The following is a 27,869-nucleotide window of genomic DNA, read 5'->3' on the forward strand; positions in this document are numbered from 1 at the left end:
TGGAAATTAGCAACATGGTGTAAAAACTAGAAGACAAGGACACCGTAGGGGCCCCAAATTGCTGCGGGAGAGCCGTGAAGTCTACAGCAGTCCAAAACATCGAAATCAAAGATGAGATGTAATCACAATGATAGAAGCCTCTATCCCAAGACAAAGCTGTGCCCAAACACGCTCCGTGGGTAATTAAAAAGCAAACCAAACGAAGCAATGCTTGTCAGTCCTTTGTGATGTAAAAGGGATTAAATAAAACAATTCTTTCTACAGTGACCTTAGCCCTTCCCACTGGCGGCTCATTTACGGTCTTTCAGTTCAGTGAGAAGAGACTGCTCTCGCGCCCCCCTTCCTGGCACTCGGGCTGCTGAGGCTGCAAGCGTCGCTCCCGGCCGGGGGACTGTACCTTCCAGGCCTCCCGCAGCCTCCGGGTCCCAGTCGCGGCGAAGCGACAAGTGGCCAGTGAGGCGTGAGGATGGAGGGTGGGGACAGGACCAGCAGGAGAAAGGCAGAGAGCGCTCGCAGAACGCACCCAGGCGCGCGTCCCTGAGCCGGCGTGGCGAGCGCCCTCTGGCCGGTGCCGCCCGCCGGGAGCACCCACGGGTCGCCAGGCCCGCCCGCGCCAATCCCCGCCATCGGAGCAACAGCGGCGCTGCGCTGGGACCGTGGCCGCGACACCAGGTAGGACCCGGGGCCCCGAGTCACCACCGAGGAGAGAGCGGGCTGCAAGTGCCAAGGACTGGGGCTCCGAAGGGCCACCCGAGTGTCCCTTGCAACTGTTCCAGAAAAGGGCAGAGAGCTGTCGGGGGTAAGCAGGGGTGAGAACGAAATCGAAAAAAAAGCAAACTTTGGGGCTCCCCCCGTCCTTGGTTTCTTGTGTGCTGGCGACCTTGACCAGGTGGAGAGGCTAGGGTCAGGGATGGAGGGGCACTTCCTTCTTCCTGCTGCTCTTCCTTAGCGCCTGAGGAAAGGCAGGTAAGGGAAAGGAAAACAGTGGTAACTTTATGTCCTCCGAAAACAAACAAGCAAACAAAAACATATTCTTTTAAGAAGTGTTTTTTTTTTTTGTTTGTTTGTTTGTTTGAGCTAGCGACCGATCCAGAGAGCATACCTCGTTTTCTGGGATTTTGTTGAAGCACTAGATTAGTTTTGTTTGTTTTTGTTTTGTTTTTGCTTTTTTTTTCCCAAGGGCCAGGGGTGGGTTTAAGTTTGTTTTTTTTTTTTTTTTTAAGTTGGGATATTCACTCCTTGAGAGTGAATAACCTTGAGAAAGAGATTGTTTTCCAGCCTTGAGGGCCACATGTTAACAAAATATAGTTTGTTACATGTCGCCTCTTTGTTCCACTGGAGTTTGAAGAGCCAGAATTATCAAATGTGCAACGGGTGACTTTAGTGACTCCCTGTGGGCATGAAGAGAGGTCTTGATGTCTGGCTGAGCCTTGTGAATCTGGTGTTTTGTGCAAGGAGAGAGTCACAGGGCTGCCCTGTCCTCTGGCTTGTCCTGCAACTATGTAGCTGGACGTGGTGCTAATAAAAGATTATTCAGTAGTGGCACAACTGTGCATGTGTGGAGATGGGAGGGTGGAGAGAACGAGACTGGGCCCTCGGGCTGTCAGTGGGAAAAATGGACCATTTGTGGCCAAGCCCCAGTCCTTCAAGCTGCAGGTGCCTTTGGAGAACACACACACCGAGACTGTGGAACTGTGTGATGAACCTCAGACAAGATCGGGGGAGTCTGCTTGGCCCTCTTAGCTTCTGCTAATTTGTCCCTTCGATTTAGCAAAGAGAATTTCAAGTCTCAGGACTCGGGCGTCAAGAAAGCACGCCCTTGGTGGCTCCACACGTTTTCCTTTGTTTCATTTCCCTGAGACGCCATGCCCACCACTGCTCCTTTCCTCTCTGGGGGTTGTTTGATTGCCTGGGATCTTAAGCGCCTCACCCCACTCCACACCCCAACCTTGTGAATCACCATCTTCACCGCCCCCCCCCCCAACCTCTCTTTGATAATGTGTAAAATGGTAGGCCGACTGCGGATGCTTCGTCTCTTTAAAGAAAATGCTGTGTCTTGTGGGAAGAAGGCTGACATTTACTAATTTGGTTGCAAATTACTTTTGAAGTTTATGCACAGCTGTTTAAAATCCCTCAGAGATGAGTGCCATTGTTTGAGGCAGGTGTCCACCACAGAGAGCTCTCGTTAGGCTGTTTCTGGGGCTGATTGAATGAACACATATTTGACGATGTAGCCTAGGACGATGCGAAACCTGCACAGTGCCCTGCAAGTTGAACGATTCAATCTAAATGAAGGGGTTTTGTTTCAGGGTTTATCACTGTTGCTTTTTTCTTCCTCTTAGCCACTCTTACTGCCTGTCCCGAGGGGAACCTTTCCAGCATCAGTAGTTTTTAATTCCGAGTCCCATGATTGTCATCCACACTTGAAAATGCCAAGTTCTTGGGAAGATCCCTGTTGCCTGATGTTTTGTCTGGCTCACTCTTCCATTGCCTTCTGCTGTGGTGGCTCAGGAGGGCACTGACTTCCGGGCAAAATCCCAACACCTGTTCTTTCACCAGCACTATCTACTACAGCAGGGCCTCTGGACACTCTGTGTCCCCACACAGTGAGCCTCTATGTACATTATATGTGTACCCACACAGTGAGCCTCTATGGACACTATGTGTCCCCACACAGTGAGCCTCTATGGACACTATGTGTCCCCACACAGTGAGCCTCTATGTACATTATATGTGTACCCACACAGTGAGCCTCTATGGACACTCTGTGTACCCACACAGTGAGCCTCTATGTACATTATATGTGTGCCCACACAGTGAGCCTCTATGGACACTCTGTGTCCCCACACAGTGAGCCTCTATGTACATTATATGTGTCCCCACACAGTGAGCCTCTATGGACACTCTGTGTCCCCACACAGTGAGCCTCTCTGTACATTATATGTGTCCCCACACAGTGAGCCTCTATGTACACTTTGTGTCCCCACACAGTGAGCCTCTATGGACACTATGTGTCCCCACACAGTGAGCCTCTATGGACACTATGTGTCCCCACACAGTGAGCCTCTATGGATATTATATGTGTCCCCACACAGTGAGCCTCTATGGACACTCTGTGTCCCCACACAGTGAGCCTCTATGGACACTATGTGTCCCCACACAGTGAGCCTCTATGGATATTATATGTGTCCCCACACAGTGAGCCTCTATGGACACTATGTGTCCCCACACAGTGAGCCTCTATGGACACTATGTGTCCCCACACAGTGAGCCTGTATGGACACTATGTGTCCCCACACAGTGAGCCTCTATGTACATTATATGTGTCCCCACACAGTAAGCCTCTATGGACACTATGTGTCCCCACACAGTGAGCCTCTATGGACACTATGTGTCCCCACACAGTGAGCCTTTATGGACACTATGTGTCCCCACACAGTGAGCCTCTGTGGACACTATGTGTCCCCACACAGTGAGCCTCTATGTACATTATATGTGTGCCCACACAGTGAGCCTCTATGTACATTATATGTATACCCACACAGTGAGCCTCTATGTACAATATGTGTAGCCACACAGTGCAACTGTTCTGTATTTTTTCCCAAGGCTTACAAGGATGCTGTTCACTGATTCAAACCTAGCTTTTATAAAATCCCAAAGATCTTTCTCAACACTCCTCTGTACTTCTTTAATTCACAGCAGGCCTTGGAAGCTCTCTGAAATAGAGAGCTTTGGCCTTTGCTCATTTCTAAAAAGATTTCTCATTCTAGTATGACATAATCCCTTCTCTCATCTGTGGAAAAGACCAGAGTTCTGGATAATGATGTCCCTGGGGTCAGGACCCAGGATTTCCTTTCAGGAATTTGGGCTTCTGGTCTAAGGCTATCATTTCAGGGACTGGAAGTACTCCTTCTAATGCAGTATTAATTATGGTGCATTTGCCTCTCTTTGAAATAGAAATCAGAATTAATTAGAACCTCTATTTTTAATGTATTTAATGTTTTGATTATGTTGTTAGCCCCATGAATGTTGCTCAAATATTAACCAAATGTGACAGCTTGCTAATAAATTTGTATTTGACTTCAGGGGATTTATTTTTTATTGGACTAAATATTTAATTTTCAAAAATAATTCCCTCTAAATCAATTTAAATATGACACATTGTTTTGAGACAGGGTCTCATGTAGCTCAGATTGGCTTCAAACTCACTATGTAATGACCTTCAAACACTTGATCCTCCTGCTTCTACCTCCTAAGTGTTGGGATTTCAGGTGAACGCCACAACTCCTGACCTCAAGTGATATTTTTATTATACATTGAAAAATGTCTATGACACAGATGTCAGGAATACATGTACACACACACACACACACACACACACACACACACACACACACACACGCCCAAATTAAATTTGTAATTAAAAGTAGCTAGGTTAGTCTTATAGTAGCATAAGATTGCATTAAGTTCGTTCAGTCTATCTAATATACTATTCTTACTAGTTCTTGGAGAATTTCACATCCTTGCTATGTATTCTGATCATATTTGCCCCTGCTCCTCCCCAGCCACTCCCATACTAATCCCCCAGTCCCCTCAACTTTGTGTATTCCTTGTTTTATTTTTGAGATTATAATATAATTAAAATATTTCTCCCTCTGCTTCATCCCCCCCCCCAAACCCTCTCATGTATCCCTTCTCACTCTCCTTCAAATTTGTGGTCGTTTTTTTCAGTAATTGTTATTGCATGTATATATGTGTAAACATATATATTCCTAAATATAACCTGCTCAACCCGTGTTTTTTAAATAACCTACTAAGGGTCACAACTTGAAAGAAAACTGGTCCCCATTCCCCTTCGGGCCATAATTTGCCGATAGCTCCTTAGATGGGGGCAGGGACTGGTGACCTCCTCTTCTTCCTTGCTGGAATGTCCTGCACCGACTTCACCTTGTGCAGATCTTGTCCTGACAGCCAGAGTTCCTGTGAGGTTACTAGAGTAGCAATTCTGTTATGTTCTGAAGACTGGCTTTGCCCTGGTTGTCCTATCCTGCGAGTCGTACAGTCTTTCTGTCCCCTGTACCATGATGGCCTCCGAGCCTTGTGGAAAGGAGGTGTGACGTTGGTATCCCATTTCTAACTGAAGCTCACTCTTCCTGGCCCCAGTCATTATTGGAAGACTTCCAGCATCTCCTTTCTAAGCGTCCTTGCAGCCCGTCTAGCCTGTTCAAATCTATTCCAGCAGTTAATACAGAAGTCATGAGAGGTTTACAGAAGCACATGATGTAGAGCCAGAAAAGGTGAGTTCAAAGCTCTTTCCTGGCAAGGTTAGAGCCGTCTTTCATCTTAACCTGCCAGACATTTGTACACAGTCAGATTCTGATTACCATGTCATCTCAACCTATTCTGAAAGCCCATGGTCTCAGAAGTCTGAACTATTTCACCTGAGTCTAGAATCATAGATTTCTGTTCTGGGATTAAATTGTCATTTAATTAAGGTCCTTGTGTTGGCAGCACATCCTTCTATAGGTCGCTAGAATGTGTTAGCTTTTGAATCACAACCAGAACAAACAAAAGCAACAGAGTTCAGGCAAGGGATGTGGCTCAGTTGGTGGAGCTCCTACCTGGCATGCAGGAAGCCTGGGGCTCCATGCACCATAGTACTGCATGCCTGTAATCCCAGCACTCCAGAGGTGGAAGACAGAAGATTAGAATCTCAAAGTTGTCCTTGGCTGCATAGTGAGTTCAAGGCCATCCTGAGATACAAGACATCTCCTAACAAAACAAAACAAAAGCAGTGAAGGAGCTTCATTATTTATGATTTATGCTTATTATAAATTATCTTATTTCATCTTCATAAAATCCCTTATAATTAGGTATTTTTATTCTCATTTTTCAGGAAAGGAAACTGAGGCTCAGGAGAGCTGAGTCATGTGCCTAGGTTATATAACTTGTAAGAGGTAGAGTCAGGTTTGACTGACCACTAAGCCCAGCTATAAACTGCATGTCAGGCCACCTGACAATTGAAAAAATGCACATAAAGTTGACCATCTTAACCTCTTACAAAGGATTTATTTGATTTTATTTTATGTGTATGAGTGTTTTGTCTGCATGCGTGTCTGTGTACCACATGCTGGCCAGAGCAGGTGTCTGATCACCTGGGACGGGAGTTACAGATTGTGAGCTGCCATGTGGGTGCCAGGACTGAAGAAGGGTCCTCTGAAGGAGCAGTAAGTGCTCTTAACCGCCCAGCCATCTCTCCAGTCCCCCTCTTAACCACTTTTGAGTGTAAGATGCGACAGCATTGTATGCTCATCACTTGCATCCATTAAGCCCATCCATCTTTTGTGTGTATGGGATGTGTTTGCATGTGGTGTACACACACACACACAGACTGTGTATCCGTGCACCCTTTCTCATGCATGTGGAAGCCAGAGCAAGACATGGGTGCTATTCTCAATGGCCTTGAGACAAGGTCTTTCACTGAACAAAAAGCTCAATCTTTGGTCGAGGCTGGGTGGCCTTGTGGGTTCTGGGAATCTCCCTGTTGCCACACTCTGCCCCCCGATGCTGAGGAGAGCATAGAGTTGTTCTGGCTTTTGAAGTGGGTCCTGGGGATAGGAACTCAGGTCTCACACTGTCAGAGGAAGCTTCTTATCCACTGAACTCTCGCTCTAAACCAGCCCCATGGAGTACTTGTCATCTTAGAAAACTATACACAGAACACTTAACTCCCCATCCCCCACTTTGCAGCTCCTGGGAACCACAGTTCCACTTGCTGTCCTTGTCTAGGTACCTTCTCTAAGGGGATTCATAAAAGAATAAGTCTTTTATTGGCTGGCTGTTTTCACTTAGCTTATTCACTCCTCTTCTCTGTCCATGTTACAACAAATGTTAAACACTTCCTGTTTTGAAAGACTGAATGTTTCAGTGTGGGCCTATGCCACAGTTGCTTAGCTATTAATCAGTTGAGGGTCGGATCTGTTGCTCCCACCTTGGATTGTTGTAGATAGTGCTGCAAGAAGATGGTGTATTAACCCTTTCTTGTTGCTATGACAAAGTATCTGTCAAAAGCAATTTGAAGAAGGAAGAGCTTATTTTGGCTCGTGGCTTGAAGGTATGGTTCATCATGTCAGGAAGGGGTTGGCAATAGAGCACAGAGCAAGAGGTGAGTGGTCATTTGCATCCACAGTCAGGAAGCAGAGAGTGATGGGTGCTGATGCCTCACTCTCTTTCACATTTTGTTCATTCTGGGACTCCGCCCATAGGCTGGTGCTGCATACATTCAGTTCATCCCTCCTCCATTCAACATCCCTGGAAATGCCAGAGATTTGTCTTCTAGATGATTCTGCATCCCGTCGAATTGACAATCAAGTGTTAACTGTCAGAGTAGATGTGCAAGCATGTTTAAGATGTTGCTGCTACTTCCTTTTGGGAATTTCTGAGTCTTCCGGCAATTCTGCACATATTTGAGAAGTATAAGGAAACCACTGCAATGTCTCTCATAGCTGTTGGGCCACTTTGCATTCCCACCAATGATGCCACGCTGTTCTAATCACTCTTCATCCTAGCCAACCACTGCTAGTTTCTGCTTTTGATTGTAGTCATCCTAACAGGCCTGGTGTGCTAACCAATTAACTTTCAATTAAATCATTAGCTGCCTGGTTCCAGGGATCTGCAAGGCAGGGCTGCCCCTCACTCCATTGCTTCTTCTGTCTCATCTTGTATTTACATGCCTTGGGCTAGCTCAGATTCACTGGAAGGACTGCTCTTCATGAAGCCCTGACAGACCAGGAAATCATGACCAGGAGGATCCCCTAAGAGGCAAACTGAAGGCTCTTGTCGCAGTCTCTGTGCAGGACTGTCTCATGCCGAAATGAATGTCGTGAAGAATAAAGCGGCATGGTACCAGTTCTCAGTAACTCTGAATGGAGACTTTATGGAAAAGTAATTATGGGGCTGAGCATCTTTGTAAGTGAGCATGCAACTCTATTACTTATCTGCCTACTTCCTTCCTGACCTCTGTACAAAGATTAGAGTTTTGTCCCAGTCACTACAGCAGGGCGGCACAGGTTCCTAATAGATAGGCAGAGAATGACTATGCACACGTTATATAGAGGGCAGTCCTGTAAGAACACCAACACTTGGGGTGTCTGATAGAGTATCCCAGAATTGTCAGTGTTGGCTCAGATGACACTAAAGGATGAGTGACCCTGAGCCAGGTGAGTGCATTGCAGAAGATAGGAACAGCATTTGCTGAGTGGCCCTGCAGGCGGCAGGCATCCTACCACAGTATGATGGGGGCCTAGCACATGAGGGGGTGTGAGCAGGGAGAACCTGCTTCCCTTACCAATTTGTCACATGACCTTAATTAATTAACTTTTAGGACTCTCATTCTCTCTACTTGTGAAATGAGCCAGTGGCAGTGATGTTGTAAAAACTGGTAAAGACTTCACCGGTCAGTTGAGTGGTCGAGCTGGAATGGTGAATGATCTTAAGAGTCCATCCTGGAGCACTCTGGAGAATGCAAGGAGACATATTAATAACTAAACTAGTACAACAGCTATAAACCCAGTTTTCCTGGGAACACTGATCAGTAGAGTTAACTTACTTTGGGGGAGAGGGTGATATTCATGAATGCATGTGTGTTCTTTTTCGTGTGTTGGGGGGCCATATGAATGTGTATATGGAAAGAGACAGAGAAAGAGTGTGTGTGTGTGTGTGTGTGTGTGTGTGTGTGTGTGTGTGTGTGCGCGCGCATTGCTTGTGTGGATGTGTGCATGCGTGTATGTAGGTGCATATGCACAACGTGTGTTTCTGGAAGCCAGAAGTCAACACTGGATGTCTTCTCCAATCACTCTCTACCTTGTTTATTAAGACAGAGTGTCTCACTGAACCTGAAACTCACTGAGTCCATTAGCCTAGCTAGCCAGCAAGTTCCAAGGCTCCTCTTATCCCTACCTTTCCAGCACTGGGATGACAGACACATGCTACCAACACCTAGCTTTCTTACATGGGTCCCGAGGAATCGAACTCAGATCCTCATGCTTGCAGCACAGACACTTTACCATCTCCTTAGTCCCTATAGTCACCCCCTTCTAAGGCACACAGAGCTGTTGATCACTCTCTAAGGACAAGAACTCTGCTAATGCTTGCTTTCTGTCTGTGGTTGTCGGTTCTATTCAAGTATCACTGGCCTTGTAGAGAACTTTAGAATTGTGTACACTCACTGTAGCCAGTGAAAGAAAAGCAAACTGTCCTTTCGCATTTCATAGAGGGGGCAATGGTTCTGAATCTAGAAAAGTCCCAGCTTGGGGACCCTAAAATGCACACAAAAGTGACTTTTTAAAATTCCTGATTACATCTAGCGCCTATTTTCCATCGACTATGATTCATTCCATATCACCAAGGTATGCTGTCACTAGATTAAGCAACTTGCTTTAGACCAATGGTTCTCAATCTGTGAATCATGACCCCTTTGGGGGGGTCAAAACCCTCTCACAGGGGTTGCATATATATTCTGCATATCAGATGTTTACATTATGATTCATAACAATAGCAAAATTACAGTTATAAAGAAGCAATGAAAATAATTTCATGACTGGGGGTCACTACAGTATGAGGAACTGTATTAAGGCGTCACAGCATTAGGAAGGTTGAGAACCACTGCTTTAGACTAAGGAGAAACAGAAGCCAAGAAAGTATTATGAGGCCAATCTGCACTGTCACATAAGCTGAAGTGTTTGAAATGCCTGGCCACTTAACCAAGGAAGCTTCCCTCTTAAACTCTTGAGGTCTTGTTCTTAAAGGCCTTGGGCCCATTTCACCATTTTTCATGAGAACATAGACTGAAGACTTGACATTTATTTTAGCTTTGTGTTGGGGCATGAGCTCAGAGTGCCATCTTGATCCTCCAGAATGGGAAGCCATCCCTGCCTTTCATACTGATTAAGGAGAGCATGTGGTAGAATAATGAGACCCTAATACTGTGGCCTTGGCTTCGGTAGTTAGCATGGACCACCGTGGTGGCCCTGGAATCTGGGTGTTCGCCTCTGACTCCTTCCTCCGTGTCCAGAGCTCAGCTAGAGCCAGGGTTTGTTAGTTCACCCACTTGGACATCTTCTCCCTTACTCCACCCTTTCTCACCTCTGCTACTTAACTCCAGCATGAACTGCCGCACTGGTCTTCACTACTCTTGATGGTTCTCTGCCTGCAGCAGGAAGCAGCCTTCTAAACCCAAGTCTGTGTGTCTCACTCCCCTACTTTAATTTCTTCCATGGATACCAGTGCTCTTGGGGTGAACCCTCACCTCCTTAACAGGCACCAGAAGGTTCTAATCCTTTCTTCTCTGGCCTTATACATCACATTCCTCCATGTCTGAGCCTCATTAAGTCCCTCAGGGAACCCATGTGAACCCAAGCTTACCATGTGGACCACTCTGCCCAGCCTCTGACCTCTCCTTCCTCAAATTCCTATCCATCTCAGACTTCACATAATCATCTTTTCCTGCAGGCTTTTTTTGATCCTGTAGATCAGAATTTGCTTTTCCTTCTATGAGGATTCAAAGCACCTGTCAGATCATCTCTCTAAGGTACTTAGCAGAATATGGAGCCTGTAGCAACCAGTCGGAACTTGTTAGCAGTAACAACATTGTCAATGTTTGCTTTTAGATGCCCCTGTATTATAGCCTGAGTGAACACCGAGTCTACATCATCTTTTATCACTCATTGCATCTCTAATATATACCCACATATCTGATAGAGAGTATCAAGAAATACTAGTGAGATAAATAAATGGCCATAAAGTTTACAATATGCAATGCCCAGGGGACCATCCACTATGTTAGAAGACATGGGTCCAATGTGATTTAAATATTTGCACAAATGGAATCACTATTTTCCTGGAAACTTTTGCCTGTGAATTTCTGGAACCTTCTGGATAAATTCCAGTAAAACTCTGAACTCAAGGTATAGAAAACATTTACTGTATGAAACCCTTTACAACTCTGTTACTAGGGACTTTTACACTAAAAATTCTAGGAAATAACCAGCTATAAGAAAAAGGTTTGTCTCCTCTTGTATGTGTTGTATTTTCTCCCTTTCAACTTCGTGCACCTCACTTTGCTGACAGTTCAAATGCCAATAAAAAAGAAAAAGAAAATATTAGCTTAAAGATGATGAAGAAATTAAAGGTCCTAATTGGGCCTGGTGGTACCTGCCTGGAACCCCAGCCTTAGGAAGAAGGAACAAGACGGAAAGATTATGAGTTTGAGGCCAGCCTTGGGCTACACAGGGAGACCCCTTTCTCAAAAACCTGGGGGCTAGAGGCATAGGTCGGTGGCAGAGCACTTATCTAGTCAAGGGTTTAACCCTGACATGGAAAAAGAAAGAAAAGAAAAGACAGTAGGGAGGGTAGAGAAAGAAAAGAAATATTTTTAAAAAATGCGAAAATACATTTCAAGCAAAAGTATAAAGAAATAAGAAAAACATAAAATACAGATATCCTGACAACTAGAAGCTATTTTAATTTCTAAAAAGGATTAAAAGGAAGAAATACTTTCTAATCTAAAATTAAAAGATCTTAAGGTGTCTTCAAAATGAAATCATGGTTACTTTGCAACTCAGAATAAGAAAAGGGAAAAGTAGAGGAATAAATTCAAGAGTTTGGGTGAAAGGTACATACCAAAGAAAAAATAAGTGAAATCACACACACCCCCTCCAAAAAAACCTCAGCTAGCCCGGAGTAAGTCAAGAGGCAGTGGAAGCAAGACCCTCTCCCCAAACATGGTGGGGGCAAGAACTGACTCCCAGAATTCCCGGACCTCCATATAGAGGTTCTGTGGAATGCATAGCCTGCCCCTGCCCCCAACCCCATGCACACACAAAGATTTTTTTTTTAAATGCTGGTTAGAATTATCAAAAACATGAAATGAAAAGAGGAAAAGGGAAAAAGTATTTCAAAGAAGATTAAAAATAAATCCTAGAACAAATGGCGAGAGGGGGGGAATAGGAGGAACTGGAGAGAAGGGGGAGGGGAGGAGGAAGGGAAGGAGGAAGGAGGCAGTTCAGGGGGAGGGGGAGAGAGAGAGGGAAGGGCAGAAGAATATACTATTCAAGATTTCTAGTAATCAAAGCAGAGCACTAGCATGAAAGGCTGGGTCATGATGGTACACAGAGGTGATGAGCACTCATGGTGACACTTCTCTCCTAAGAGGTGACTGCACAAGGTCACGTGAGGGCAAGCCAAAGGACCCCCTCCTATTGGCCTGCAGAGGGAAGGTGACACTTCTTGCTGTGTAAGACACAGAGTTCTTCTTCATTTCAACCATCTCAATCTAAAGGTTTTCTTGGGGGAACTAGGAATGAATCACTGAAGACGTATGTAAGTGGCTTTCTAGATTAGGCTAACCAAGGCAGGAAGACCAACCTAAACATGAGTGACACCATTTGGTGTGCTAGGGTCCTGGACTGATACAAAGGAGAAAGGATGCTGAGCACTAACTCTATACCACCTGACTGTGGATAGGTGTGACCACCTACCTCAAGCTCTGGCTACCATTCCTTCCCATCCATGAGGGACTGCACTCTGAAGAATGGGACTAATACAAAACCTCTGCAATTAAGGACGATATTTGATTTTCTCCAGTCACAAACATGAAGGTCTCCGAGCACACATATCACATTTTCATAACTAGTATTAAGACCTTTAAGCACTCCAAATTATGTCTATATTTTAGAGCTGAGTTTTAAGGAATATGCCTGAAAATAGTTTGAGGGCCAAGTCCATGGAAGTCTTTGGTTCGCTGACTTCTGGTTGTTCACTGTGTGTTGGGAAATCTGCTGCTCCCCTCCCAAGCTCTCTCCACCTCACTGCTGTCTAGTTTCCTCCCACTAACTGGGGACATCAAATAGCTGTCACTCAAAGTTAGATCATCTCCTTGAGAAGAGGCTGAAGGGAGGCTGCCATCTCTTGTGTTCTTCATCTGCCTCAGTCCTCCTCAGCCATGATGATGTATTGATCATAACATTAATGAGCCAGGTTAGATAATGTATCAGTTATTTTTCTCGTTGCTGTGATAAAATAAATACCTGAGGAAAAGAACATAAGGAGGGAAGGTTACTCAGCCCTCCCAGGTTGAAGGTACTGTCTGTCCTTCGTGGCAGTAAAGGCATGGCATGGGCGCATGCGACAGATGGTCACGTTGAATTCATACTGAGGAAGCAGAGAGGGACGAATGTCGCTGCATGGCTCACTTTCTACTTTTTATGCAGTCTGGGACCCCAGCCAAAGGGACAGTGCTGCCACATTCAGAGTGAGTCCTCTCTCCTTAGTTAAACCAGGAAACAGTCATAGGCACACCCAGAAGTGTTTCCAAATCCAGTCACCTTGACAATGAATACAAGCCATCACAGCAGGTCTTTAAAATTCTCCGAACCATAATACATTTAACACATACATAAACACACATATATACACATACATACATACATCACACATATACACACAATTTAAAATATTTAATACTATGATAAGAAGTACCTTCTATTGTGTTGGTAGTGATGGTAATACAGGGGCTATTATAATTACCAAATTTTTCCTAAAAAAAAAAAAAAAAAAAAAAAAGACAAGTTGATTTCCTTAGTGAGTTTTTTTTTTCTAAAAGAAATGATGATAATGAACCAAAAGGTGGAATACTAGTACTGAATAATTAAGAATGGGAATTCCTTATTCCTACGAAAGGAAAAGAGCACAAATCACTTGGGACTTACTCAGTCCTTACAGCAGTATTCAGAACAGCCACTAATAAACCCCTTCATAAAAAGAAACCAAATGACTCTCACACTTAAATAGAACCATACACTTGTACACAATTTTATAAAAATTCCTTTAATGTTGATGAAAATAAGTCAATGAGACCTGACTCGTGGAGTTCCAAGGTCTTAAGCCGGGGCAGCTGAAGTATTTGCCACAGGCACAATCCAGAGTCCGCTAACCTCCTGAGTCGTTCCAGAAAGAGCAAGGACCGCACCTCTGAGACTCCCTCCTAGCTCCTGGACATGGGGATTTGTTAATATTTATAGTGTATCTGAGGTCTGTGACTAAAAGCACTCCAAGAATGTAAACCATCTGAAGGAGAAACAAAAGACATCTTTTTTTTTTTGCTTATTAAAATGAAATAAATGCAACTTGTTTGACCAAAATGGGCCTGATATGGCTAAGCTTAAATTAGCACATCATTTTAGAAATTAATGAAGTAAAACACATCACATCCATTCACAGTCCCTTATAGTTAGAGCTGCCAGAGAGAAATGTCAGCACAGTCCATTATTTTTAACTTCATTATAACAATAGAAAGGACAGGTGAAAAGCAAAGCCCTTGTCTTCATAGAGCAAAAGCTGACGAATTCGGAACAAAAAGAATGTCTCTCCATGGAAGTAGAGAAACAATTTTCTTCAGGAAATATGCTGTCGATATCTTCTTGTGGAAAAATAATTTGGATCCCCTATATTCAACTGTCTAAGATCAAGGGAAAGATTACACACTTTTAATTCAAGTATGTGTCTATCACCCTTAATCATAAGCTAAGAAGGGAAAATATGAAGAATCACCAAGCATTCTGTGAGTTCAAAAAGTGAAACACTAATTTCTGTGAACATTTGTCTTAAAGCAGCCAGAAGGAAAAGTCAATCCAAATTCCAGGGAATTTTAATCCATGTGCCATGCACATTTTCTTAGTCTTTTATAAGATAGAATCAAAGGATTGCATTTTCTAAGAACTCATTTCTAAGAAGCTTAAGCCCTAATCAGTTAAGTGTGACATAGGCCTGAAATGGGGTTTGGTGTCAAGTAATTAAGAATGAAGTTCAGAGTGATATAAATTGACAGTGGACTCATGTTATCACTCTGGAATTGTCCAGGATGCAGCTCATTGTTTCTTTGACAAATATTTACTTGACCCTGAGTATGGCTTTGGATATCAATCTCTGTGGGACAAATTGCCCAACCTTAGTAACTAAAAGCATCTCTCGTTTACTTGCTTGTGGTTTTACAGGTCAAGAATTTGGGGTGGTTCTGGAATAGTGACTTTATGACTTGTCATATTCCTGGGGGTAGCCAGATCTGATCACATCGACCAGGCACATGAAGGGGAAGACCATACAACTCCTCATCCTCCTTCTTGCCAAGTGCCTACCTTGGACTTCTTTTCCTAGCAATTAAGATAGTAAAACGAGGGTTATGAATACTCAAAATCAAAGGCTCCACTTTGTAAGGTCCAGGCTAGGAAGTGAGATGGTATCATTTCTACTGACGTCTATTGGTCAAAACAGGTCACAGAACAGGCAGCATCTGGGAATGGGAAGTGTGGCGTGGCATCACAGAGGAGCACTGAGATGGGGCAGGCTGAGACAGCTATTCCTGTAGTACCATCTAGCACAAACTTAGGCAGTTAGTATACACCATCTCATAAAGAGCACCTCTTGGATTTTCCTTTTTGAACGTTTTGTTTCATTCATGACATGGCTTACAGCAGGATGCTACTAAAACAAAACTATGTTCAAAATGTGCTTGTTGTACAAGTACAAGGACCTGAGTTTGTTTTCCAGACCCATGTGAAAATCTGGCTGTGGTGAATCAAGGTCTTTCCTGGGCCAGACACATGCATATTCCATGGCCTTCCCTGTATTGCCTTCCCGGGATGCTCCCTGCATTGATATGGCTCCATCGTGAATTTTAACCCTTGAATTCACCTTCTTCCTACTGGCCATTTGCTAACACCTTGAGTTTTTACCACCTCTGACACTTTGCACAGGCCATGTTCCTTCTCTGTGTGCCATCACATCTTGTACACATAGATATCTGAGCAGACATGGCAGTCCTTAGCTCTGTCCCCACTGTGGTGGAGAGCAGGATCTCTGTCTGTCCCCAGTGTAGACCACCATTAACAAAGAACACTACATATAACAAGAGGTCAGGAAACATGGCTGTCAGTTTAGTGCAGGTACATAACCAAGCAGCAGAGTAACTGGGAGAGAGACCAGAAAACCCTAAACAGGAAGAAGGTGGGCGTGATAAAGAGAGTCAGAGCTGTGGAGGGCTTGCAGTAGTAAGACAGAGCCAAAGCTGGCATGGAAGGGGCAAGAGCGATGAAGAGAATGTTCCAGAAAAACGAAGGACACAGGACAAGGATGGAAAGTGAAACAACGTGTGCTTCAACAGGAGAGATGCCAGTTGCGGTGAAGGTTAAGAAAGAAACAATGGAAAGCTAGAAATGGCTTAACCTCAGAGCTGATGGTGAGCATCCACGTGAATGTAGCAAGAAGCACCCTGGAAGGCACCCAAATCCAAAGGGAGAATGCTCCGAAACCCAAGCTGTCCATCTATTGCATGTGACCAAAGACCTTCGTTGGGCCACACTGACCAGACAGCTTTAAAGTGACACTGTGTGCTTGCATGCCGGTGGATCCATACTTTCATCCTGCATTCTAGCTGACAAGGTACAGGGGATGCTGTCTTATTGAGAACTGAGGAGAGGTGATGTGGCAGTCAAGAGCCAACCAAGAAAGATCTACCTGGAGAGAACTCTTAGCCTTATTTGGGGGGTAGGGGAGACAGCCTATAAAGAAAGCAATCTAAGTGACGTGAGAAGGAGTTTCTACTAAAGACCGCAAAAGCGTATGGTTGCTCAGCTGACTCTGAACCCGAACCAGTATAACTCACAGGTAACTGGCTTTTCTTGTCTGCCAGGTACTGTCGATATCTCTTCACAGCTATTGACTCATCGAGCCCTTGTAACTACTTTTGAGATTGGTCCTATTGTTATCTTGAGTTTACAGACGGGGAAACTGAGGTTAGATAGCTTGTTCAAAGCCATGAGCTGGAAGTTGGACCCAGGTGGTCTGATGTTGCAATCTATGCTTTTTGTTCTTGAGATTGTTACTGGTACATATTAATTATACAGAATACTGATTTCATTGTGACGTCATACATACACATTTTATTCTCTCCCTTTTCCCCCTCCCCTTCACTAATCCCTTCCTTTTCACTAATAGTTTCCGTTTTGCTTTTACCTCTTCTTTTTTTCCTCTCTTTCTCTAAAGTTTACAGAGAAAAACATCTTGAGAGAAAATACGCAATGCTTGTCTTTCTGAGTCGGGCTTATTTTGCTTATCACAATCTCCAGCTCCATACATTTTCTTTAAAATGCCGCAATTTTTTCTTGTTATTATTACTGTCTTTGAAACAGATTTCAAACTTGAAATCCTCCTGCCTCATCCTCTCCAGGCCTCAAATTTAATTTTGCTCACTCCTGTGTATGTGTGTGTGAGAGAGAGAGGAGAAAAAGAGAGAAAGACTTTGTGAGTGAATGCCACAGCTGTGTGTGCTCCCAAGGAAACTCCCCAAAGGCATTAGATACCTGGAGCTGTAGTTACAGCCCCCAATGTGGGTGCTTGGAATTGAACCCTGGTCTTCTGAAAGAGCAGGAGATTAGAATTCATTTCCAGCATCCACATCAAGTAGCTGACAACCACCCGTAACTCTGCCTCCAGGAGATCTGACTACCTCCTCTGGCCTCCATAAGCACACACACACACACACACACACACACACACACACACACACACACACTCACACACACACTCACATTCATAAACAAACATAAATAAGTATAAATGAAACAATTAAGTATTTCTGAAGCAGTGGCTTTGAGCAGCTGAAGATGCTCCTCTTCTCTGCTTTCTTAATGGTGGCGATCTGCTTCTGTCCCGACCTTCATGCCCTACAAATTTTCCTTTCTGGTGTATCCAGAAACCTGATTTATTTCTTTATGTACTTCTTTCCTCCCAACTGTATTCCAAACTCCTAATTTTTTTAAACAAATCTGTAAATAAAATAAACTATATTGGAATCTTCATCCATTCTTCTGGACTTACTCATCCCATTCTCAGCCCCCCCCCCCCCCAGGCTCACACTGAACCATCCCTTTCTCTTTCTCCTTTCACTCACGCTTTGGTATTTTGTGTGCAATGTTTAATAAATACCCTGAACAATTTAAAATGTTGCATTCTGTCAAGGGGCATGTGACTCAGTGACAGAGCATGTGCTGGTCATGTGTTCAGTATCTAGTGCCACACACACCATGCAAAGACAAATTCTCTCTCTCTCTCTCTCTCTCTCTCTCTCTCTCTCTCTCTCTGTGTGTGTGTGTCTGTCTGTCTGTCTGTCTGTCTGTTTTTCTCTGTCTCTCTCTCACACACACACAGAGTGATACTGATACTGATTACTGTACCTTGCAGAGAAATATTAATTTTTTAATTAAAATGAGTAAGAATGCAGCCTGATTAACATTCTTGAGCAATAACTATGATGTTTGAACTTTATGGAAATATTTTGGGAATTTGAAAATTAATGTGCCACAGGACATCTTAAAATTATTTTAGCTTGTGCCTGATAGTGCTTTGAATTTGCCTTTGAGTCAGGAGATTTTCATATGTATATAAATCAGTATATTCATGTCAACTCTTGATGCTTCCTGTGATAGTTGCTTATTATTTTTATTTAACAGATTCCTGAAACACTTGGTTTCAAAACACTAAAAAAGATACCCTTGTTCAAAGTATTTCTTTTCTCTTTAACTTCAAAAGCATCATTTAGAGATTAGAGATGCAGCTCAGTTGGTAGCATTCTTGCTGAGCATTCATAAAGCCCCAGGTTGAATCCTCAGCACCTATATGATGGCTCACACCCACCATATTCCAGGGGACCTTATGCCAGGGGATCTGATGCCTCCACTGGCACCAGGCTTGCAAGTGATACACAGACAAACACAGGCAAAATATCCTACACATGATAGATAGATAGATAGATGGATGGATGGATGGATGGATGGATGGATGGATGGATGGATGGATAGATCGGTCTTTAAAAGCATCCTTTAAAAATTTTCTCCAATGGAGTGTCACTAAGTAAAGCAACAACACTCCAGGGCAGGCCCCAATGCCTAGGAATCCTTGACAAAATGAACTCAATAGCATTTTTGTGAATTTTTTGTTTTGTTTGTTTTGGCATTTTTAAAAATCTTATTGGTCTTTTCTCTGTTTCTTTTGACTCTCATTTTTGTGTTTTTTTTTTATGGAGGGGCTGTTTCTTGCTTATTTTGTTTCTTGTTTTGTTAGGGGAGGAGCGAGAGAGAACATAAAATTAGGTAGATAAGGAGGTGGGGCGGATCTGGGAGGAGCTGGGAGAGGGAGAAAACATGGATAAAATATGTTGTATGAAAAATTTTAAACTATAATAAAAATAATTAGTTAATTAAAAACAAACGCATTGCCAAAAACACAATCTTAACAATGTTATGTTTTGTTTTTGATTGGTTTCAAAACAAAATCAGAATGGCAATGGAGTATTCACATTTGAGAAAATGAGCAATTTTCAAAAGCAAAACAAATTAATTGAATGTAACTATTAGTCACAGGCCAGAGATACACCCATTTGGCAGAGTGCTTTAGGAGCATGCACAAAGCCCTATTATCAGTCACCAGCGATACTATGAGCACGGTAGTGCACACCTGTAATTGGAAGACAGAACAAAGAGGTTGAGAAGTTCAAGGTCATCCTTGATTACATGAGGAGTTCAGGCTAGCCTGGGCTACATAAGACTTTGCCTCAAAAGTATATATACATATACATATATATGCAAAAATATTAGCCCTGAAAATTAATTAGAATAAATAACTTTAAATAGCTGCCTAGGTAGAGAATCTTCATGACCCCTTTTCCAGGGAGCAGAGACCAAGTATCTAGCAGACAGTTGGTTACTAATGCTTCCTTCCCTTTAGCTTTATCTTTCTGCCATATTCAGACTCACCACTGCTAGTGTGTTCTGTTCTGGTGTATGTGAGGAGGCATAAGTGGTGTATGTGGTCTTATGTGTCTTCATACATGTGAGAGTGCATGCCAATGCAGAAGCCAGGAGAGGATGCTGGTGTCCTGCTCTATTATCTCTCCCTTACTGCCTAGAGATGGGGTCTCCCACTGAACCTGGAGCTACCTCACTAGATTGGTAGCCTGGGAATCCCAGTGATCCTCCAGTCTCTGACCCCCACAATGCTGGAGTTCTGGACCAAGTGCTTGGCCACAGCCAGTGGGTGCAGGGGATCATGGAACTCAAGTCTTCATGCTTATACTTCTCCTCCCACACTGAGCCATCTCCCCAGGTCCAATACAATGCTTTTAGATGATGTATCTATTCAGTCATAAAGGAAAGAAGGAAACTATTTTTTAAAGTATAAAATAAGTATATATGGACTAACCTATTGGGGAGAAACCCTTTAGAACATTGCTCCCCATAAAATATTTTGGATAATTTTCACCACACTCTTTTCCAATGCCTGAAATTTTGCCAATTTAGGACTTTGAAAGACAAGGATCCTTTTAAAAATTCAATGCTGCTGACATTTCCTCTATACCTTAGACTGGTTTAGTCAATCAGAGAAAAGTGGGAATTTTTTAATTTAAATTTTAAATTCGTCTTATTGAGTTAAATATGTGTTGATCAGACACCTAACCACACTGGGCATCATTTGGATTCCAAAGATGCAGGGATAAAAAGAGAAGATGCTAGCCCTCAGGAGGCCTGCTTTCTTTTGGAGCAGGAAGACCAATGGAGTGAACACCAGCTCAGAGAAAGAAGGCTGAGCAATGGCCAGCACCATAAATGCAGGCAAAGGGCGGAGAGCTCAGGGGAACTTCTGCAACCTGGCCTGCTTTTAGATTGCTAAATGTATGACTCAGAAAAAAAAAATCTCTCATACATGTTCATTGCCACAAATCATGGTTAAGAAAACCAAAACAAAAAAACAAGAAGATGCAGATGAGTCACTGGGCGGCACAGAAACAGCATGCCATGGGTCCCATGCTGGACCCACACATCTTCCAACGCTAGTGTTCTGTCCTCCGGGAGGGCTGAAGCCATGGGTGGCTCTCTTACTACAGTGTATTCTTTTGTTACTCTGCAGTGCCCGGCTTTTAGTAGTGGGCAGTGAAAGCTGGCTCCTAGGTGAATGTTTTCATCCCTAAGATGACAGCTGTGATCCTTATGCATAAGGTTTATCTCACTTTCATTTTCAATCTCTAACCTTTTGTTGCCTATGACTGGATTTTTTGCAGCTAGGAAAATGAGCAGAAGAAATCTCAAGAATGGCTTCATTAATTCCGACTCATGAAGCTCAGCCCCAAAGGCTTTCACTTCCTGTTCTCCTCTGACCTTCTGGCTGTGTCACCTCTGGGGGTGTTTTGCCCTGCTCTGTGGTTGTGGCCACTCAAGCGTACTCCGCTCCCCAAATACTTCCTGGGAAAGGAACCACCCTCATTCATTTCTACACCGAGGTTTTCCTGGCCTCTTTTCTTAAGCCCTCAAGATAGAACCCATCTCTGAGAAATTCCTCACGTCTTCACACACAAAGATAAAGGCAGCGAGATATAGAATTGGCAGCTTCAACTAAAAAAGTCTTGTTTTTCTTCCTGTGTCAAGGTGAGAATTCTCCCACAGATACAAGTTAGGGCATTCTCCCAGTGAGCAGTGATTGCCTCCAGTGTCTTGAAGTATATCAGTTTCTCAGATCTTCACATCACACCCGTGATGTTTACTGCTAAACCATTAGCTGTCCTTGTTTACCTGTCTCTTCTATCTCAGGTTTCTGGTTGTATTTATCTAAATCATCTTCACTCTAGTTGAGCTAAGACTGTGTGGTTTTGCAAATGAAATCCGTTGTGGGTTTCTGCATATGTCTCCTCCCTCTGTTTACTAAACTTTTTTATTTTAAAAATATTGAATGTCTGTTTTCATCATGACAGTTGTGTGAGGGAAGATTATTTTGGCTCAGGGCTCTTTTAAACAAATTTGAGGTTATTTAGAAGGACATACTGTTAAGAACCAGAAATAAGTGCTGTAGTGAAAATGATTCAATCCCCTTTAAAATTTAATTTGTACATAAAAGATCATGCAGTTCATGAGTCTAGACTTTACATTTTGATCAAAGAAGATCTGTTTAGGTTTTCTAAACAAGGAAGTAATTGTTAATTTTATTTTCAGTTTTTAAACTTTCACCTTTTTAATTTTTTAAACTTTGTGTGGATGTGTGTGTAAATGATCTGTGTGAGATGTAGGTGCATGTGTGCCACAGTGCACCTGTGAAGGTCAACATCATGCCTTCCACCTTTGTTTTGAGACACAGTCTGACACGGTCTTACTTGCTGCTGGGCTGCACAATCCAGGCCAGATGTCCCACAGGCTTCTCCTGGATCCACCTCCCGTCTCCGCCTCCTGTCTCCACCTCCCATCTCCACCTCCCATCTCCACCTCCCATCTCCACCTCCCATCTCCACCTCCCATTTCCACCTCTTGGATCCACCTCCCATCTCCACCTCTTGGATCCACCTCCCATCTCCACCTCCCATCTCCACCTCCCATCTCCACTTCCCATCTCCACCTTCTGCCTCCACCTCCCGGCTCCTCCTCCTGGCTTCAACCAACCCCCCACCCCTACCCCACCACCCCACCACCCCACCACCCCACCACCCCTACCCACCCCCACTCCCACTCCACCTCCTAGCTCCATCTCCTGTCTCATCACACCTTAAAGAGCTTTGGGATTACAGGTGCCAGCAACTGCATAAGGAGGGGTTTTTCACATGGGCTTCAGGGATCCAAACTCATAAGTTTTGCGTGGCAGGTGCTTTTACCCACTGAGCCATCTCTCTAGCCCCCAAAAATTGTTTTTTGGGGGGCTAGAGAGTCACATAGCCAATGTAGAAAAGGAGCAGGCCACATGAAAAAGCTATTTGTTTAAGATCTATTACTATGATGTGGGGAGATTATATAACATTCTCAAGCTAACAGATTGAAACTAGTAAGAGTTGAACGCAACAGAAATAACAAGATAAAAAATGTATGGAATTTGTAACACAGGTACATGTGGGAGATGAGGATGAAGTGGGATTCATGGGTGGTTCTAATATTTCTAGCTTGGAAGACTTAGGCAATAATTCCATTGCTCAAGACAAGAGACAGAAGAGAGACATAGGTATCTAAGGAAAAAGTAGAAACCACATTTGGTTTGGCTATGCTTGTGAGATCGGTGAGCCACTTGAACAAGTCTGATGGCGTCCAGTTGAAATTTTGAGAATGAAAGAAATTAGTATACGGTCTAAGAAAACTGTACTTCCAGGTTCATCACCAAGTAGAGTGTCATTCAAGCCATCAAGATAGATAAGATTGGGCAAAATGTTTCTCAGAAAAGAAGGGAGTAAAGTAAAAACCCAGATGTGTCTCCTAATGCTTCTTAAGAGGACAACCGACTACCAAGAGAAGCAGGAGTCAGCTGCAAGGCCAGCAGGGGAGTGCGCCTGCGCGGGCAGGTATGATTGACACTGGAGAAAAGAAACGAGGAAGAGACCGAGCATGAGTCATCCAGAGAGCAAGACGGGCAAGTGTGGGCAGGGTGACCCAACTGGCAGAGGGTGGAGCAGTGATGGAAGATAAAGGGATGGTCGGGGAAGCTTATTGGGAAAGGAAGGGGTGGGCCACCCTGTGGGAGAAACAGTGTCTGAAGTTAGTTGTTTGAAATGGCAACCTTGCACTGTGCTTGTCATCGTGAGTGGAGGAGACCGAAGCCACAGAATGACAGACAAGGGACCCAATGAAAGGATGACAGTGAAGGGTACCAGGGGAAGGAGCCGGCGTGTGGAAGGCTCCACCGAGACAAGGTAGGCAGAGAGAGAAATGAACAGAGAGAAGGAAGCTGAGCGTGTCTTGGGTGTCTTGTGGCTTTCGTTTTCTCTCCAAAATAGACAAGCCCATCTGCCTAGGGTAGAGAAGGAAGAGTGATGGTTTGGGAAACCAAAGAAAAGCAATTGTGAAACAGCCCATTTAGGAGATTCAAAAGGAAACAGACCAAGATGAGATTTTAAAAAAAGAAAAAAAGATCATAGGCAAATCCAGTAAAAAAAAAAAATCAGATTCCTAGATTATATATTTGGTTTTGCAATTTTGGTAGAAAGAGATATAACATTTGCTACTTAACTTTCTGTTTGCTTCTGTTTGTTTCAGGCAGGGTTTTGCATAACCCAGGCTGGCCTTGGACTTTCTAAGTAGTCAAGGCTATCCTTGAACTCCTGATCCTTCTGCCTCTACCTCCTGAGTACTGGGATTACAGGCATGGGCCACTAGCCCAAGCTCATTTAACTATTTTTAAGTATACAGTTCAAGAGCATTTGCTAGACTCATGATTCTCACCCTGCTTCGCTGCCATCTGTTTACATAATGGTCTCATCACCCATACAGCACCTTTGCATCCTTAGCCAATAGCTCCCCTTTCTCCATGCTCTCTGCCTCTGATAATCCCATTCTGCTATGTGTCCTTGAGAATATGCCTGTTCCAGATAGTTGATAATATTTTTTGCTTTTGAAGCATGATTCATAAAACAAGAAAAAGGAAGTGATAAAAGGTCATTATTTTTACAGAACCGACCTATGAATGAAGACTCCATTTGTAATTTTAATTTATTTCACACATGTATACAATGGAATATGATCGTATCCACCCACTCCCTGGATCTTTCCCAAACTCCCCTCTCATTCTCTTGTCTCCTTCCCTCTTTCCTTTCTTCCTTTTAAATAACAGTGTACTAAATTTAGTTAGTACTGCCCATTAATACAGGGGTGCCGGGCCAGGCACATACCAGTGGCCACACCCCAAAGAAGAATGATTCTCCTCCCCCAGCAGCTTTCAACTGCTAGGAACCCCTCAGTTAGGGGTGGGGCCTTATAAGTTCCTCCCCTGTTCATGCTTTAATTTTGGCGGGGTTGATCTTCTGGACAGGGCAAAGCTGTTGCAATCAGGAACCCATGGCAACTGTGGTTACCTGCACAAGATCAATGGGTCTTTCTTAAATCGAACTCTCTTCACTTAATCTACCACACAGTATGGATTAGAACTCATTTCTACACTTGTACAACATTAGAGTAATGTGAACACCCAATGTATTCAAAATAGCTGCATCCATTGAACCTTTTAACTACTTTGAACTGAGTATTTCATTTATCATATATGTGCCCACAACAGTGAGCGTCTTTCTCTTTTCCCCTATCCAATTGATAACACAGATTTAAACACTGGTGAACTTTTCCTATTTGGCAGTTCATTTCAGAAAACTATTTGAGTCATTTTAATATGTGTTGCTAAAACAGAAGTCCCTAAAAAAAAAAAAAAAGAAGCTGTTTGTGCATCATTAGGAAAATGAAACATTATGCAAACAAATAACCTCTGTTCTTTGTCATATGTGGGTGACGGGAACAGGCCTCTAAAAGAGGTTCAGATGAATGACTAGAGTATCAGACTCAGCTATTTTTAATGGAGATGTTTTCCTACTCTATGAAATAAGAAACGCCATTGGAGGAAATGTCTGATGTTTTGGTCATTTTTTTTGTCTGTGGAGGTTCAACAAAAGATAACAAAATTCCTGAACTGGGAATGAGTGAAAAACGAGGACCTCTTCTGGTGGACCTATAGTTTGGATAAGGCTTCTCCTACACCTTTCAAACTGGTAGCTGCCGATACAACTGTGGCAATTCACAGTGTCAGCTAGACACCAAAACTCACCACTATCCCCTAAATATTACTGACCCAACCTATCAAAAAGGGGAACAACTTTCCTATCTTCTCACTTCCCAAATTTAGCTCCCTTAATTCAATCCTAGTTGAAAACAGTTATGAGATTATCTTGATTTCATTAGTAGAGATAGGAGTACCGGCCCACTGTGGGAGGCATCATCCTCTGGATGGGATCCTGAACTGCATAAGCTGAGAAGAAATGAGCAGCAATATGCTTTCCTTGCCCATTTCCTCTCCCCCCTCCTTCTTCGCATTGTGTGTGTGTGTGTGTGTGTGTGTGTGTGTGTGTGTGTGTGTGTGTGTGTGTGTGTGTGTTATGGTCCTCTGTAGAGAACAGAGTACAGGGTAGTTCTCTTTTCATCATGTGTGTTCCAGGGCTCATATTCAAGTAGTCAGTTTTGGCAGTAAGCGCTTTGACTTCTGAGCCGTCTCACTGGCCCGTTATCTGCTTCTTGACTATGAATGCCATGTGACCAGCTGTCCCGAGTTCCTGCTACCTTGACTTCCCTGGAAGTCATGCTGGACCAGGCCCTTGAAATGTGAGGCAGAAGAAACCCTTCTCCCTTAAGTTGCGTTTGTAAGAGTATTTTATCACAGCAGCAGCAAAAGCAACTAGGCACCCCAGGAGAGCAGATATACTCTTATTTCTATTTCAATGGAGTAAATCATTCTCACAGTCCAGGCTGGGGAACCCTGCAACCCTAAAACTCTTCCTGAGAATTTGTGAAACTACTGTCTAGGTTTGCTTTTCCTTTTCACTTTTATTTTGTACAGTGAAGTTTTCTTGAAGCTCCATGGTCTAATAGCAGCAGGCAGAGCACAGAAACCCATATGAGAAGCTCACACCATCTTCTATTAAACCATACATTTAAAAGATTTGCAGAGGATCTGGTGATATAGGTCACTTGCTTAACATGCACAGAGCCCCAGGTTCAGTCCTCAGTACTGCCAGAGAGAGGGAGGCAGAGACAGAGAGACAGAGAGAAGGGAGGTAGAAGCATGAGGATCAGAAGTTCAGGATCATCTTTGACTTCACAGACAGTTCAAGGCCAACCTGGGCTACCTGAAACCTGGCTCCAAAGAAAGGAAAGAAAGAAGGGAGGGAGGGAGGGAGAGAGGGAGGGAGGGAGGGAGGGAGGGAGGAGAGTAAGAAATCTTGAGGCAAAATGTGAGAATAAACTTCCACAGAGCAAAAATGAGCAAATGGAGACCCATGTGCTAGAGTGCACATTGCACACATTAGAGATGCGGAGGAGTGTAAATAGCACCTTGCTTTGATTTCAAAGCTTGAAAAATATGCTATATGTAGAATACATATTTTAAGCATCACACACATATATATCATGTCTAAAGTTTGGGAGATAATGAACTCCAAATTCAGCCTAGTAATTAATAGAGGCTAGTTGAGGGTACAAAATCATAGACATTAGAAATGTCAAATGTATCAATTATGTTTTCTTTTTGAGTTGGAATTAAAGGTATATTGTTCATGAACATTTTTTAATGGTTTGTATAACTGAATGGATTTATTGTATAAGGTGAAACTAATACTTGTATATAACTCAAAAGGAGAAATGCAAGCTGATTTTTAAAGTAGGCAAAGGTCTTGAATAAACATTTCTTTAAAGAAGATATGTAAATAACCAACAAACACATGAAAAGATTCTGAGCCCCACTGATAATTAGAAACATGCAAATTGTAACCACATGATCTCATACCCATTACCATGACTATTAGAAAAACAATAGAAAATAAGAAATAGAAACCTGGTGATTTTGTGCACTGTTTTCAGGAATGAAAAATGATGTAGCTGATAGACAAAGCAGTTAGGTGGTTCCTCCAAACATTAAAAATAGAGTTCTGGGATCTAGCTCAGTGGTAGGGTACTTGCCTACCATGCATGAGGGTCAATCCCCAGCACTGCACACAAAAGAACTACAAACAGAATTTAAGAATGAAAATAGAATAGAAACCCCAGCACGTCTAATCAGAACATATACAAAGGAATTGAAAGCAGGGACCTGGATAAATATTTGCATATTCATGCTCATATGAACATTATTTACAGCAGCCAAGAGGTGGAGACAGCCCAAAAATCCTTAACAGATGAATGGACGATGTATACAGAAGGGACTATTGCTGACTCGGAAAAAGGAAGGAATCCCTTCTCATGGTCCAGCACAAAACCTTGAGAACA

General features: G+C 43.3%; 1 protein-coding gene across 3 annotated transcripts in view; it reads left to right on the forward strand.

Annotated features, from left to right (window-relative positions):
• The first annotated feature begins 201 nt into the window (after positions 1 to 201).
• Positions 202 to 27,869, forward strand: part of Prkcq (protein kinase C theta) — a 135,899-nt gene continuing 108,231 nt past the window's right edge. The window contains exon 1 of one of the 3 annotated variants that reach the window (XM_016008506.3): positions 202 to 672. The gene's annotated coding sequence lies outside the window, so the exon portion shown is untranslated. Of the gene's footprint in view, positions 800 to 23,563; positions 23,765 to 27,869 lie in introns of those variants that run through there. The other 2 variants (XM_076572827.1, XM_076572826.1) reach the window with 2 other exon arrangements.

This window comes from Peromyscus maniculatus, chromosome 5 (assembly GCF_049852395.1).
Source record: "Peromyscus maniculatus bairdii isolate BWxNUB_F1_BW_parent chromosome 5, HU_Pman_BW_mat_3.1, whole genome shotgun sequence".
NCBI lineage: Eukaryota > Metazoa > Chordata > Mammalia > Rodentia > Cricetidae > Peromyscus > Peromyscus maniculatus.